At 36.9% G+C, this 13,282-nt stretch overlaps 1 long non-coding RNA gene across 2 annotated transcripts; it reads left to right on the plus strand.

The window, feature by feature from the left end:
- The first annotated feature begins 1,635 nt into the window (after positions 1 to 1,635).
- On the plus strand, positions 1,636 to 3,019 carry LOC132617994 (uncharacterized). Of its 2 annotated transcripts, XR_009573910.1 has the most exons (4): positions 1,636 to 1,786; positions 2,418 to 2,509; positions 2,596 to 2,714; positions 2,973 to 3,019. It is a non-coding gene; the product is annotated as an uncharacterized LOC132617994 (long non-coding RNA). The 2 variants fall into 2 exon arrangements; XR_009573909.1 differs by lacking the exon at positions 1,636 to 1,786 and having other exon boundaries at positions 1,880 to 2,509.
- The last annotated feature ends 10,263 nt before the right edge of the window (positions 3,020 to 13,282 follow it).

Genomic DNA, 13,282 nt, shown 5'->3' on the forward strand with positions numbered 1-13,282 from the left:
TCTTCAGGTGTTATTCTATTGGAGGTCGAGTGTGGGAAAGGGTAATGGTCCCTCTATACAAGAACAAGGGAGATATCCAGAGTTGCAACAACTATAGAGGTATCAAGCTGCTAAGCCATACTATGAAAGTGTAGGAAAGGGTGGTGGAGATGAGGGTGAGGAAAGGCGTGTCTATTTCAGAGAATCAGTTCAGATTCATGCCGGGACACTCAACTACAGAAGCCATCCATCTTGTGAGGAGACTGGTGGAGCAGTATAGGCAGAGGAAGAGGGACTTACACATGGTATTCATCGACCTAGAAACGGCTTACGACAAAGTTCTAAGAGAGATCCTATGAAGATGCTTGGAGGCTAAAGGTGTACCTGTGGCGTACATTAGGGTGATCAAGGACATGTATGAGGGAGCCAAAACTAGGGTAAGGACAGTAGGAGGAGACTCAGAGCACTTTCCAGTTGTGATGGGGTTGCATCAAGGATCCGCTCTTAGTCCGTTTTTATTTGCCTTGGTGATGGATGGATTGACGCGGAAAATTCAAGGTAAGGTGCCATGGTGTATGCTTTTCGCGGATGACATAGTCCTGATCGACGAGACTCGTAGCGGAGTTAACGCTAAGCTAGAGGATTGGAGACAAACTCTGGAGTCTAAAGGGTTTAAGCTGAGTAGGACCAAGACAGAGTACTTAGAGTGTAAGTTTAGTGAAGCACCTCAGGAGGCTGGCTTGGAAGTGAGGCTTGGTACCCAAGCCATCCCGAAGCAAAGTAGGTTCAAGTATCTTGGGTCTATTATGCAAGGCAGCGGGGAGATTGACGATGATGTCACACATCGTATTGGGGCAGGGTGGATGAAATAGAGGCTTGCTTCCAGAGTGCTATGTGACAAGAAGGTGCCACCACAACTTAAGGGCAAGTTCTACAAAGTGGTGGTTAGACTGACTATGTTGTATGGGGCGAAGTGCTGGCCAGTTAAGATTTCTCACGTTCAAAAGATGAAAGTTGCTGAGATGAGAATGTTGAGATGGATGTGTGGCCACACCAGGAGTGACAGGTTTAGGAATGAGGATATTCGGGACAAGGTGAGAGTAGCCTCGGTGGAAGACAAGATGCGAGAAGCGAGATTGAGATGGTTTGGGCATGTGAAGAGGAGAGACACAGATGCCCCAGTGCGGAAGTGTGAGAGGTTGGCCATGGATGGTTTCAGACGAGGTAGGGGTAGGCCAAAGAAGTATTGGGGAGAGGTAATTAGACACGACATGGCGCAGTTACAGCTTACCGAGGACATGACCTTAGATAGGAGGGTTTGGAGGACCCACATTAGGGTAGAAAGCTAGTAGATAGTCTCATTATCCTGTCTTATTAGTAGTCGCATTATCGTAGTATAACTTCTTGTGCTCTGATTTATGCTATTATCTCTTATTTCCTGTGCTTTGATTATTCTATGTTATCTGTGTCGCTTGCGTTACTTCATTTCCATATCGCTTTGAATCTCTTAGCCTTATCTGACCTCTTTTTATGTTTTTTAAGTTTTTTATTGAGCCGAGGGTCTTTCGGAAACAGCCGTCCTACCTTGGTAGGAGTAAGGTCTGCGTATACTCTACCCTTCCCAGACCCCACGTTGTGGGATTTCACTGGGTTGTTGTTGTTGCTATTGTTGTTGTTATTCTATTGGAGATTCTAACGAGAAGAAGACCAGTGAGGTGCAAAAGAGAAAGTTATTGCTTGCTTGATCATCAAAAACTAATGTTGACAGCTACTGTGACTTTAAATTATCGAAAATGTTAATCTAATTGTAAGTTTTTAATTTGCTTGTTCTGTAATGACATATCTTCTTGGTTTTAACTTTCTTTGTAATCATGTAGCTGTGTTTTTTGGAATATGAAGCCAACATTAGGGGTAATAAAGGCAAAAAGGTAGAGAGTAATGCATGTTTCATGTTGTATCATATGAGATTATACCTCCAGCTAAAGCAAGTAACTTTTCGTCTTTCCATGTGAATGTAACAGGCATTTGGCATGTCATTTGAGATTTGTTCATTTTTAGCATATAGCCCCTATGTTCATGAGTTTGTGATGTACCTATATTCAATCCTAATTATTACTAGCTAACTGTGTGGACTTTCTAGAGGATGTATGTGTCTATTATTTGCAGACCCATGTCAATTTAATTTTAGGTGCTTGTGCTTTGGTTAAATTTTAATTTCTCTCTGTTTGCATGTCGTTCTTCTCTCTACTTTCTGGTTAGTTCTATTTTTCTGTTCCATTTCTGCTTCTTTTTCGTTTCCACTATTCTGAAGTTGTTTCCATATATTCACAAATTTCATCAATTTCCTCTCTTTTTTCCATTTGAGTTACTCTCTCCTCTTTGGCCCTTTCATAGTCACTTCAATTTCTACTTTTGTGATTTGCTTTCATCAATTTCAGATGGTCATGCTTCTATTGACGTCCTGCTGCTGTTAATTCTTTTATAGGGAGTTGGAAGGTTTCACACATTTCTTAAGATTAAAGGAATTCTGGTAAATGAGACTGCTTTTTGTTTTTCCTCATGCGCAGTGTGTCGTTTGGGTATTTAGATCAACCTAATTTTCTTTGTTTTTGCAAGGGTTGTTTATGGGCGGACAGTGAATAAATTTTGAAGTGAAGTTTGGTTAAGCATTGAAGCCATGGAAGCTGAGAAGATCTATTACAGAGGTTTCTGCCACTGAACTTGCTTATTCACTGGTAAGTGCTACTGTTTTGGGAATTTTAACTCTCTTCCCCTTCCTGCTTTTCCTCTCTGCTTTTTTCATTTTTCATTTTGTGATTAGTTTTATCCTTAGGTTTATCTTGAGGTTCAAATTGAAATTACTAAACAAAGTTGAAGTTGAATCCTGCGGGGTTTCGTCAGAATGTTGACCGTATTTTTCTGCCAATTTGAGTATTTATAGATGCTATGTAAAACTGCATCTGGTTATTTTTTAATTTGAGTTTATCTTTTAGGAAAGAACTGTATTATGAGTTGGAGCTGGAAGGGTATGAGCTTAATACTCCCACCCTCAATATTTGCTTGTCCATATTTGATTTGGCACACTCCTTAAGAAGTACTCATTAATAAAACGATAAGTTTATTATATCACCCTTTGAATATAATTCATAAACAAGATGTATATTCCAAGCAACATAGTTCAACTAGGTAACTTGGCCAAGATGAATCTATTTGAGGAAGGAGAGAAACAGAATATGCTTTGCAGGTACATAACATTAGTTCACAATTAGAAATATCTGTGTTTATTGGTGCAGACTTTCTATTTTTTATAAACAAATTGGTTTTGCGCTGACTTAATGTTAGGAAATCAAAAGGAGGAGACATTCCTTTCTACCTCTGTCAAAGAAACAATAGCAGTCTATAATGTGCTATAACCGGTACTCATTTGCCCCAACTACTTGTGCTCTTATTATATGCTTGGTTATTTTAGTTACAGAATAAGCTTGACTATTAAGGCTGAGAAGTGAAGAAAACTGAAATACGACATAGTTAATAAGATTTGTCTCATAAATAAGGTTTTCTGGTTAGTACTGTTATAGGAGTTTTTGTCCAGAAGGCAGTTGTGTTCCAATTGGCTTTCAATGCTAAATGTTGATTTTGATCGTTTGTACCAACGTATTTAACTTGCTTGAGATGTTGGTACCTGATGGGATATTATATCCATTCACAGAGACATCCAGTAATAGGTTCCATCATGCATTTGTTTTGCTAAACGTGGAAAGAAATTATAGTCGTTTTGAAAATAGTTATCAGCCCTTATCATGTATCCAGTTCAAATCATTGCCAGTTTACTCTTGGTATAATTTGAAAGATGCCCAGTATGTAAACATTCTTTTTAGATTTTTTTTTGTTAACTCTTTAAAGACATGATAGGGTGAAAATCCTTTTGTAAAGAATTAAGCAAAATCTTACTTGCTATACATATTTGGCACCAGCTTGGTGCATAGCAATGAAGTTTATCTTTCCATCAGAAAAGGAAAAAAGACAGACATACCGTAAAAACCAAAAACCTTCAAAGATGGCAAGATGACAGGATGGTGATGAACTTGCATAACCAGCAGTTTAGCATATGTTCTGTAGCAAATAATCCATATACAATTAACCTTAGCTTTGCAACAGTGGACTATTAGCATATTTTCATAGTTTCTTACATGCTTTTGTCTGTGAGAACTAAGAACTAGCTTGAGGAAAAGGAAGAGTTATCTGACATTTGATCGTTTATTGATGCATGCTTCACGGGACTTTTGTTCTAACATGAATTGATTGTATATTAGGCTATCAGAATTCAATGTTTTACAAAGCTACTTCAACATAATTGAAATTTGCAAACTAAACTTTCAAATTCGTTCTTTTTATTTTTAAATGTAGAGGAAAGAAAAATACTTCTGCTTTCCTTCCCTTTTTCCTCCTTATAGAGATTTAGAATGTTAAAACTTACTCTGGGAAAAATGACCAATGAAGTCTTGGGAAAATTAAGGTGTTCTTCTGATAATCTCGTGATGTGAATTTGCAGAATAATTCTAATCCTGCTTTAAGAAAGTATAGTTTCAGGTTGAGCCTGAGCTGATATGAATCAGTGTATGACAATTGTCTGGTCATAGCTTTTGGTTTTTGGCAGATTCTAAATGCAGAAGCGGGCTAAGATGGAGTAGCATGTAAGAGATGACAGTTTGTCCAGCACTATCCGTTTAAGGGGATACTTGTCACGTCCCAAAATACCCCCTAGACGTGATTGACACCCAGCACACACCACCGGCCAGGCGAACCACATTTTCATATCTTAATCACAATTTTGCAGCATTAACCAAATTAAATAAGCACTCAAATAATATAATAATTAAATATGGATAATTAGTGTCTCAAAATATTAACCAAATACTCTTGCCCAAATCCCACACTAGACCATAGAGCATCTAAGAGAATTACAAAAGGCTTGGGTTTTTAAATCCCAAAAGAAAAAAAACATTAATAAATAAATGATAAAGACACTTTTGGTAGCCTCCACGAATAAAGCGGCGGCTCACCTCAACCAATAGATCAACACTAGCAAACTCGTGAGCTACTAGCTTCGTCGTCGCCAATAGTATCTGCATGGACATGCAGGTAAGGAGTGAACTATATGTAAATATAACCCAGTAAGATCCTCGACCCGCCACTTTAAATACCCCTGGAACAAGTGTTAGAAAATACAAACATACAACAAGTACAAAACTATTATGCACATGTATATATCATTATATAATAGCAACCAAGGTCCAAACCACTATTTATCAAATATATTATATATCTCAACACAATTTACACTACGAACCGTCATAAGTGGCAGTTAAAGAATTAGTCAACACTATGAATCCACGGCAACATACACAATGTGCCAAATATGTCAGGAAGCATACACAATGCTAAGGGAAGCACACACAATGCCCCAATATCATCAAGAAGCATACACAATGCTAAGGGAAGCATACACAATGCCCCAATATCATGGCTCACAGCCGTATCACATTACGAAACAATTTATAAATAGAGTTTTAGAGTATTTGAAAATAAAGTATATGCGGCTGGCCTTAAGGACCACCGATTCTGCCAAGCACACACTCGCCCCAACACATGGACCAGGCAGACAAAACATATTTTTAAAACGGATTTTGAAAAGCAAGTACCCAAAGCTTAAAGTCTCACTTACCTCAAATTCACAATTCAAGCACACTTCCCAATAAATCAAAACTGCGTTCTCGAGTCTCCGGATTGCCTCAAACTACACAAAAACGGATTTAGAATGGTCAAAACTCTTAGGGTAAACCACTTCTATATTTTTAGAGGCTTAAACGGTTAAAGTCAAATTTTAAAGGACAAAAACGCCCTCTGGTCAATGTGTTCAAAACCTGACAAGACTTATGCTTTAGGGAAGCTTTCGACAAGACGATTTCAACAATATATAGAAGTCTAAAATTTGATGTTGTTTGCCCCTTCAAATCAATAATTTAGGTTGAAGAACCCCATGGCAAACTTTCTCAATTCCTCAAAATATCCCCATGTTTTCACCATAAAAATTCACCCATAATTGCATAATAAACTTAAATAAAAGATCAGAGGCATTACCTTGATGATTTGGGTTGAAAATCCTTATTTTTCTCCCCTCTTTTTCTTCCCTTCTTTTCTTTTCTTGCACTGCGTTTCCCTTTTTGCGTTCTATCTTTGTTTTCTAATTTTTGTTTCTCACGTTTAGACCATCAGACTTTAAACTCCTTTTGTTTTTTGTCCCCTTTTTGGGCTTGGCCTATTTCTTTCTTTTCCTTTTCTTTTCAATAATACTTAATTCTCTTTTGATAAATTATAAATTAACCCTCCATTAAAATTGGGGTTGTTACATTCTTTCCCACTTAAAATAACGTTCGTCCTCGAACGTGTCCAACACCCTTTTGGAAGTGTCAGGATATGAATATTCACTACGCGTGTCCTACTTGTACTTTCAAGTGGTCTTTTCTTGTAGATAGTTCTACTATAATACTTTGACCGCAAAATACTTCTTTGTCCATAGCTAACAAAGTCATATGTTCAAATATAGAATAACAACTTTAAAAACGCGATTCTCATTTACTGGCACTATTTCAATCTCAATAACATGGATCAGACCATTAATGTACTCTCAGAACGTATTCGCATAATATAGCATGCACCTCTTGTAGCATAACAAGTCTCTTAGTTACGACCACAACCTGTTGCCCAAAATCTTATCAGCGATATGCTTGCAGCCAACTTATCCTTCTTTCAGTATATCACATAATACCATTAGTGTCAAAAGAAACTTCCATAAACACACGATCACTAAATGAAAAAGCCTTTAACTGCTTTGAGTTGTATTTAAAGTGTTTTGCTTCAAATTGGCCTTATCCAAGGCATATCACACTAATTTTTTTTTGTACATTAGCTTTACTTTCTTGAGTTCAAACTAATCAACTAGAGGACGACATCGATATTCTCATAAAGGCTCAAAAGACATGATTTGCACACTATACTTCCACTTAAGCAACCTTCCTCGAGCTCAATTGTCACACTTGTCTATTAGCAATAGATATTGAACCTTCTTTGTAAATCAAATTTTCATCTGGCTCCATTTTTTTTTCCGGACTGAATCATGGCAATCATTATGAACATATCATCTAAGTATGGACACGTGAAACACAAGATATGAACAACAGACAATCACAAAGCTAAAGAAAGTCCATATGCCACCAACCTGATTCGATCTAAAAGCCAACAAGAATCAACATTTACCTAGGACTTTGCTTACCCTTCCAATTGAATCCCATGACTCATTTCATGTTGAAAACTTTCAAAAGACTCCCTTCATAAGCTCTAAATCACAATCTCTTTTATCACTATAAGACTTTCGTCTACTCCATGCTATCCGAAATCGTTCCCGCATTCAATGCAATTTTCTTCAAGGCTTGCTAATCTAAGTCTAGACCTAACAACTCTGACTTATAGTGTTCAACCAACCTGATAGAGTAAGACTCCAACATCCAAATAAAATCTAAAATGACAATGACAAGATCTGCATGCTGAATTAGTAACTATCATACACGAGCTCGGTCAAAAGCAACTGATCATTAACCACTTATCAGGTAATATCCATATGACTAGTGTTAAGACCGGGCACCCAAGGATGGCACAATCCAAGTGCCATAACCACGATCCTATGGCGAAACATATCCACCAATCTTACATACAGTAGAGCTGAAACACCTCCAAGCACTCCTACATAATGCTCTCACGTACAACAATGTTAGAAATACATCCTTATGCTTCTATATATCTCTCACATGTATTGTGGTGTTGGAACACATCCATACACTCCTACATAGCACTTTCACATATAGCGATGCTGGAACACATCCACATGCTCCTACATAAACGTTCCATGCACTGTTACTCTTGTCACACATGACAATATTGACATCTCATGCCATTGCACTATCTCTGACACATAACACCATATAAGCTAGTATGATATATAAAAAAATAGTTCAGCTTAAATCAGGTACACAATCTCGCTAAGTCAATCAATATCACCGAAGCTACGATTACGATTTTCTGAATGAACATATAGACCAGCTACAAAGTCTACATTGATCTATTTTTACTTTCTATCGGAGATAACCATGCATCGGAAATTTCGAGTCTCTAACACTCGTATTTAATATATTAACGATTTAAACACAAGAACAATATTTATGTACCCCAAATAACTTTTGTCAATTTTAACTCTCTTCCTGCGGCCCCAATGCATATTTGTGAATCTAAAAAGTAATAAATATAATAAACGTTGTATCTTTTTTAGTACAAATCTCCTTAAGTCAACCACCATAGGTGTACACACATTCAACTCTTTAATTAGAATGTTCCCTTTTTTTTTCCACTATCAAGTAGCCTCGTCTTTAGAGACTATCACTAATCCCCAATAAGGTCAAGACTCTCGTATCGATCAACTGTGCATGTTCAAACAAAAAACAACTGTAGCATAACACATGATAGAGCCTTAGTGTGTGTATTAAACTCAACCTTCCATCCTTTTACTAGACACCACAAGGCTCATAACGCCAAGATGTAAAAATTAAAATTCACACTTTTAACCTCAGTTGTTTAATCAATATTATTCCGACATCTTTTTCAACCACAACATATGCTTCTATAGACTGAGAAGATATTCGTATATGTCATTAATGAACATAACAAATACAGAGCTAAGGAACGTTTTTTAATACCCCAATCCTCTAGTGCATGACAATCACTAATGCATTCTCTATCCAAAAGATATTACCAGAAATTAACACTAACCAAAATTAGTCTTGGTACATGTCTTCAGATTATCCACCCCTTTCTCCTACTACTCAGCGTATCCTGATCACAAGTCTATCTTAGAATAGCATATAACACCCTATAACTGAATCCACATATCATGTAATTTAGGAAAAGACAAAAAGATACTTGCCCATCATATGATAAAAATTAAGTCATTTTTCTCTTAGTGATAACAATTTGCATAGATTCAATATTCTCCCCAACAAATAGAAATTAAGCACATCCGGGCTCTATACTTGGTATATTGACCTCTCAATCACGAAATCTTGTACCTTATAATTTACTTCCTTTGACTTTGCAGTCATTCTATAATTAAAAATAAAAATATACCAGATTAATGACAGCATATCAATACCAAGTTTTAGTCGACCTCTCCATTATATGGTATAATTAATAGGTTCGCTGAAAGAATAGTCAAAAACTTATTACCAACTCATATTCAAAAACTTATTAACTACTCACACTAACCCACTAATTAGTTATTCAACCCAGGTGCCTCGAGTTAAAGTTAGATACGACCTATATTATCGACGAGGTTGCTTTGTCAGTGGACATACCAATTGAATCCTTTAAACTCATTACAAATTCAATATTAGGCTCTATCGAAATGGAAAATGGAACGGTCTTTTTATGGCAATCAAGCTTAAGGCAAGACGAAGTTATTCAATCTGAATCAAAGATAACCTCAAGGTCAATAACGCCATTTTTCCCCCAGCACATAAACGTATCATGATCTGAACTGTGTCCACACTTGTTCGATAGACCGGCCAATAATAGTAGACTCCACCGCGAAATCACTAAGGCTACATCTAAGTATCAACTTTTCTCTTTATCCTCATCTGTACTATCATCTCATTACCGTGTTTCTCATCTTCCTCAAGCTTGTGCTTTATTGAAAACAACGTATATTAACAAAACTGTGTGAACTGGTTATCTGTGGCAATCATGTCATTTCTTATTTACTCCAACTTCTTTTATGGTTCATTTATTTTCTTGGTCCGTGATAGTCTTTAATATTCCACGTCTTTCCCTTCAACAACTAATCAAGCCACTATACACTGAGTTTCATGCTAAACATCTTACTATCTTGTTTCAATAATTCTTATACTTAAGTCTTATTCTCGCTCACAATCTGGAATTCACCCAGGGACCTACTCCACGAACAAGTTGTGCATCTCATAGGGCCATTATCATGCTCATACTTAATAAACTTAAGATATGTAATATTACGCCACAGTCACACTTATGACATCACCATCACGACGTTACTAATAATAGTGAATCGCTTTAAGAGGCATTAATCTTAGAGCCATTTAAGCACTTTCCTCAAAATATCATTCACCATAAAGCTCAACAACTTAGGCATGGGCATGCAATTACACTTCTTACTTTCCCGCTACCCGCTTTCTCTTTACCGATATGACTCATAATATAAAGTTATACCAACAACCCCAGATTTGGATGGTCGCTCTTACACAATTTTTTTTTTAATATCATTTGACCACTTTTTTTTTTTGACTAGGGAACCCGCAGACGCTACCCTTTCATTCAACGATTTCCTAACGTTCAAAATTTTCACTAACTCCTAAACATTCAAAAAAGTATTTGGCAGAATTTTCTTTGTAAATAAAACTATCCCAAAGTGTACACCGGTCCAATCTCAACTACAATCAACGCACACAACATTCCATGTATTCAGTATCACTCTTAGTTGCACATATGGCGTTAAAAAAAAACTTTCGAATCAACCGTGACATCTAGCAGAGGAGGATATGCATGTCCTAGCCATCTGCGGAATAAGTATTACAACAATTAGACTAGATTCAACTCAACGCACGAATAAGGAATGAAAGAAGGGAAACCATCCTAGATGTTCAGTAGCCTCAAGGTCATAAGTATGGGCGCCTACATACCCATGAACAAGACTCTACTAAACACTGCTCCATGACCCGGGACTTAAAACCTGGCTGTGATACCAACTTTGTCACGTCCCAAAATACCCCCTAGACGTGATTGGCACCCAGCACAAACCACCGGCCAGGCGAACCACATTTTCATATCTTAATCATAATTTTGCAGCATTAACCAAATTAAATAAGCACTCAAATAATATAATAATTAATTATGGATAATTAGTGTTTCAAAATATTAACCAAATACTCTTGCCCAAATCCCACACTAGACCATAGAGCATCTAAGAGAATTACAAAAGGCTTGGGTTTTTAAATCCCAAAAGAAAAAAAACATTAATAAATAAATGTAAAGACACTTTTGGTAGCCTCCACGAATAAAGCGGCGGCTCACCTCAACCAATAGATCAACTCTAGCAAACTCGTGAGCTACTAGCTTCGTCGTCGCCAATAGTATCTGCATGGACATGCAAGTAAGGAGTGAGCTATATGTAAATATAACCCAGTAAGATCCTCGACCCGCCACTTTAAATATCCCTGGAACAAGTGTTAGAAAATACAAACATACAACAAGCACAAAAATATTATGCACATGTATATGTCATTATATAATAGCAACCAAGGTCCAAACCACTGTTTATCAAATATATTATATATCTCAACACAATTTACACTACGAACCGTCATAAGTGGCAGTTAAAGAATTAGTCAACACTATGAATCCACGGCAACATACACAATGTGCCAAATATGTCAGGAAGCATACACAATGCTAAGGGAAGCACACACAATGCCCCAATATCATCAAGAAGCATACACAATGCTAAGGGAAGCATACACAATGCCCCAATATCATGGCCCACAGCCGTATCACATTACGAAACAATTTATAAATAGAGTTTTAGAGTATTTGAAAATAAAGTATATGCGGCTGGCTTTAAGGACCACCGATTCTGCCAAGCACACGCTCGCCCCAACATATGGACCAGACAGACAAAACATATTTTTAAAACGGATTTTGAAAAGCAAGTACCCAAAGCTTAAAGTCTCACTTACCTCAAATTCACAATTCAAGCACACTTCCCAATAAATCAAAACTGCGTTCTCGAGTCTCCGGATTGCCTCAAACTACACAAAAACGGATTTAGAATGGTCAAAACCCTTAGGGTAAACCACTTCTATATTTTTAGAGGCTTAAACGGTTAAAGTCAAATTTTAAAGGACAAAAACGCCTTCTGGTCAATGTGTTCAAAACCTGACAAGACTTATGTTTTAGGGAAGCTTTCGACAAGACGATTTCAACAATATATAGAAGTCAAAAATCTGATGTTGTTTGCCCCTTCAAATCAATAATTTAGGTTGAAGAACCCCAGGGCTAAACTTTCTCAAATCCTCAAAATATCCCCATGTTTTCACCATAAAAATTCACCCATAATTGCATAATAAACTTAAATAAAAGATCAGAGGCATTACCTTGATGATTTGGGTTGAAAATCCTTATTTTTCTCCCCTCATTTTCTTCCCTTCTTTTCTTTTCTTGCACTGCGTTTCCCTTTTTGCGTTCTATCTCTGTTTTCTGATTTTTGTTTCTCACGTTTAGACCATCGGACTTTAAACTCCTTTTGTTTTTTGTCCCCTTTTTGGGCTTGGCCCATTTCTTTCTTTTCCTTTTCTTTTCAATAATACTTAATTCCCTTTTGATAAATTATAAATTAATCCTCCATTAAAATTGGGGTTGTTACAATACTACAAATTACTAAAGGCACACCTAATAGAGTGTGCTTAGACGGAAACTTGGTGGTCAAGGTGGAAGGAGATGGCTGCGAGGATACTTCTGACTAGACTATGCTTTTCTGGAGTTTGTTTTGTAATATGACGCCATATTCAGATGTCACCTCAGTAAACCCCCTATAATGTGGTTAGTGTCCAACCTGTTGGACAAACTTTGCGCACTTTTCATTTAGGAACTTAGTATTAGTGGATTTTAAGTGTCAAGTATTTAAGTAGACTTAACTGAAAAGGCTTTTGTACGTATTTATTTTCCCTGTGTGCTAAAATCATTGAGTACATGCTGTTATACCTTTTCAGCTACTCGACATATATCTATCTATACATGTTTTCCCAGAGGATAGGACACAAAAATCAGGTATTGTGGGAATTATGTATCACTCTATCTTCTTAGAAAAGGCAGAAATGAAAAGAGAGTTATGGCAGAGTTTATTTGGGATAAAGAACCTACCTCTGTACCCTTTGGTTTTCTTTGATTATATTTGGTGCAATAGTCTTCGGTGTTGTGTTCAACCACCTCGGAGACATTTTAGAATTAATACAGCTTTATATAAGGGAAAAATTATTTTGTTATCTGTCCTTTACTTGGCAGGAGGTCAAAGATCATAAATTCCATTTTATTCCTTTGTTTTGCTGGAATGCCATATTTAGCTCTTAGATGACTAACCTTGGCATTTTGGCTGTTCTGCTATTAGAAAATA

Source organism: Lycium barbarum, chromosome 11 (genome assembly GCF_019175385.1).
Source record: "Lycium barbarum isolate Lr01 chromosome 11, ASM1917538v2, whole genome shotgun sequence".
In the NCBI taxonomy this organism is placed as follows: Eukaryota; Viridiplantae; Streptophyta; class Magnoliopsida; order Solanales; family Solanaceae; genus Lycium; species Lycium barbarum.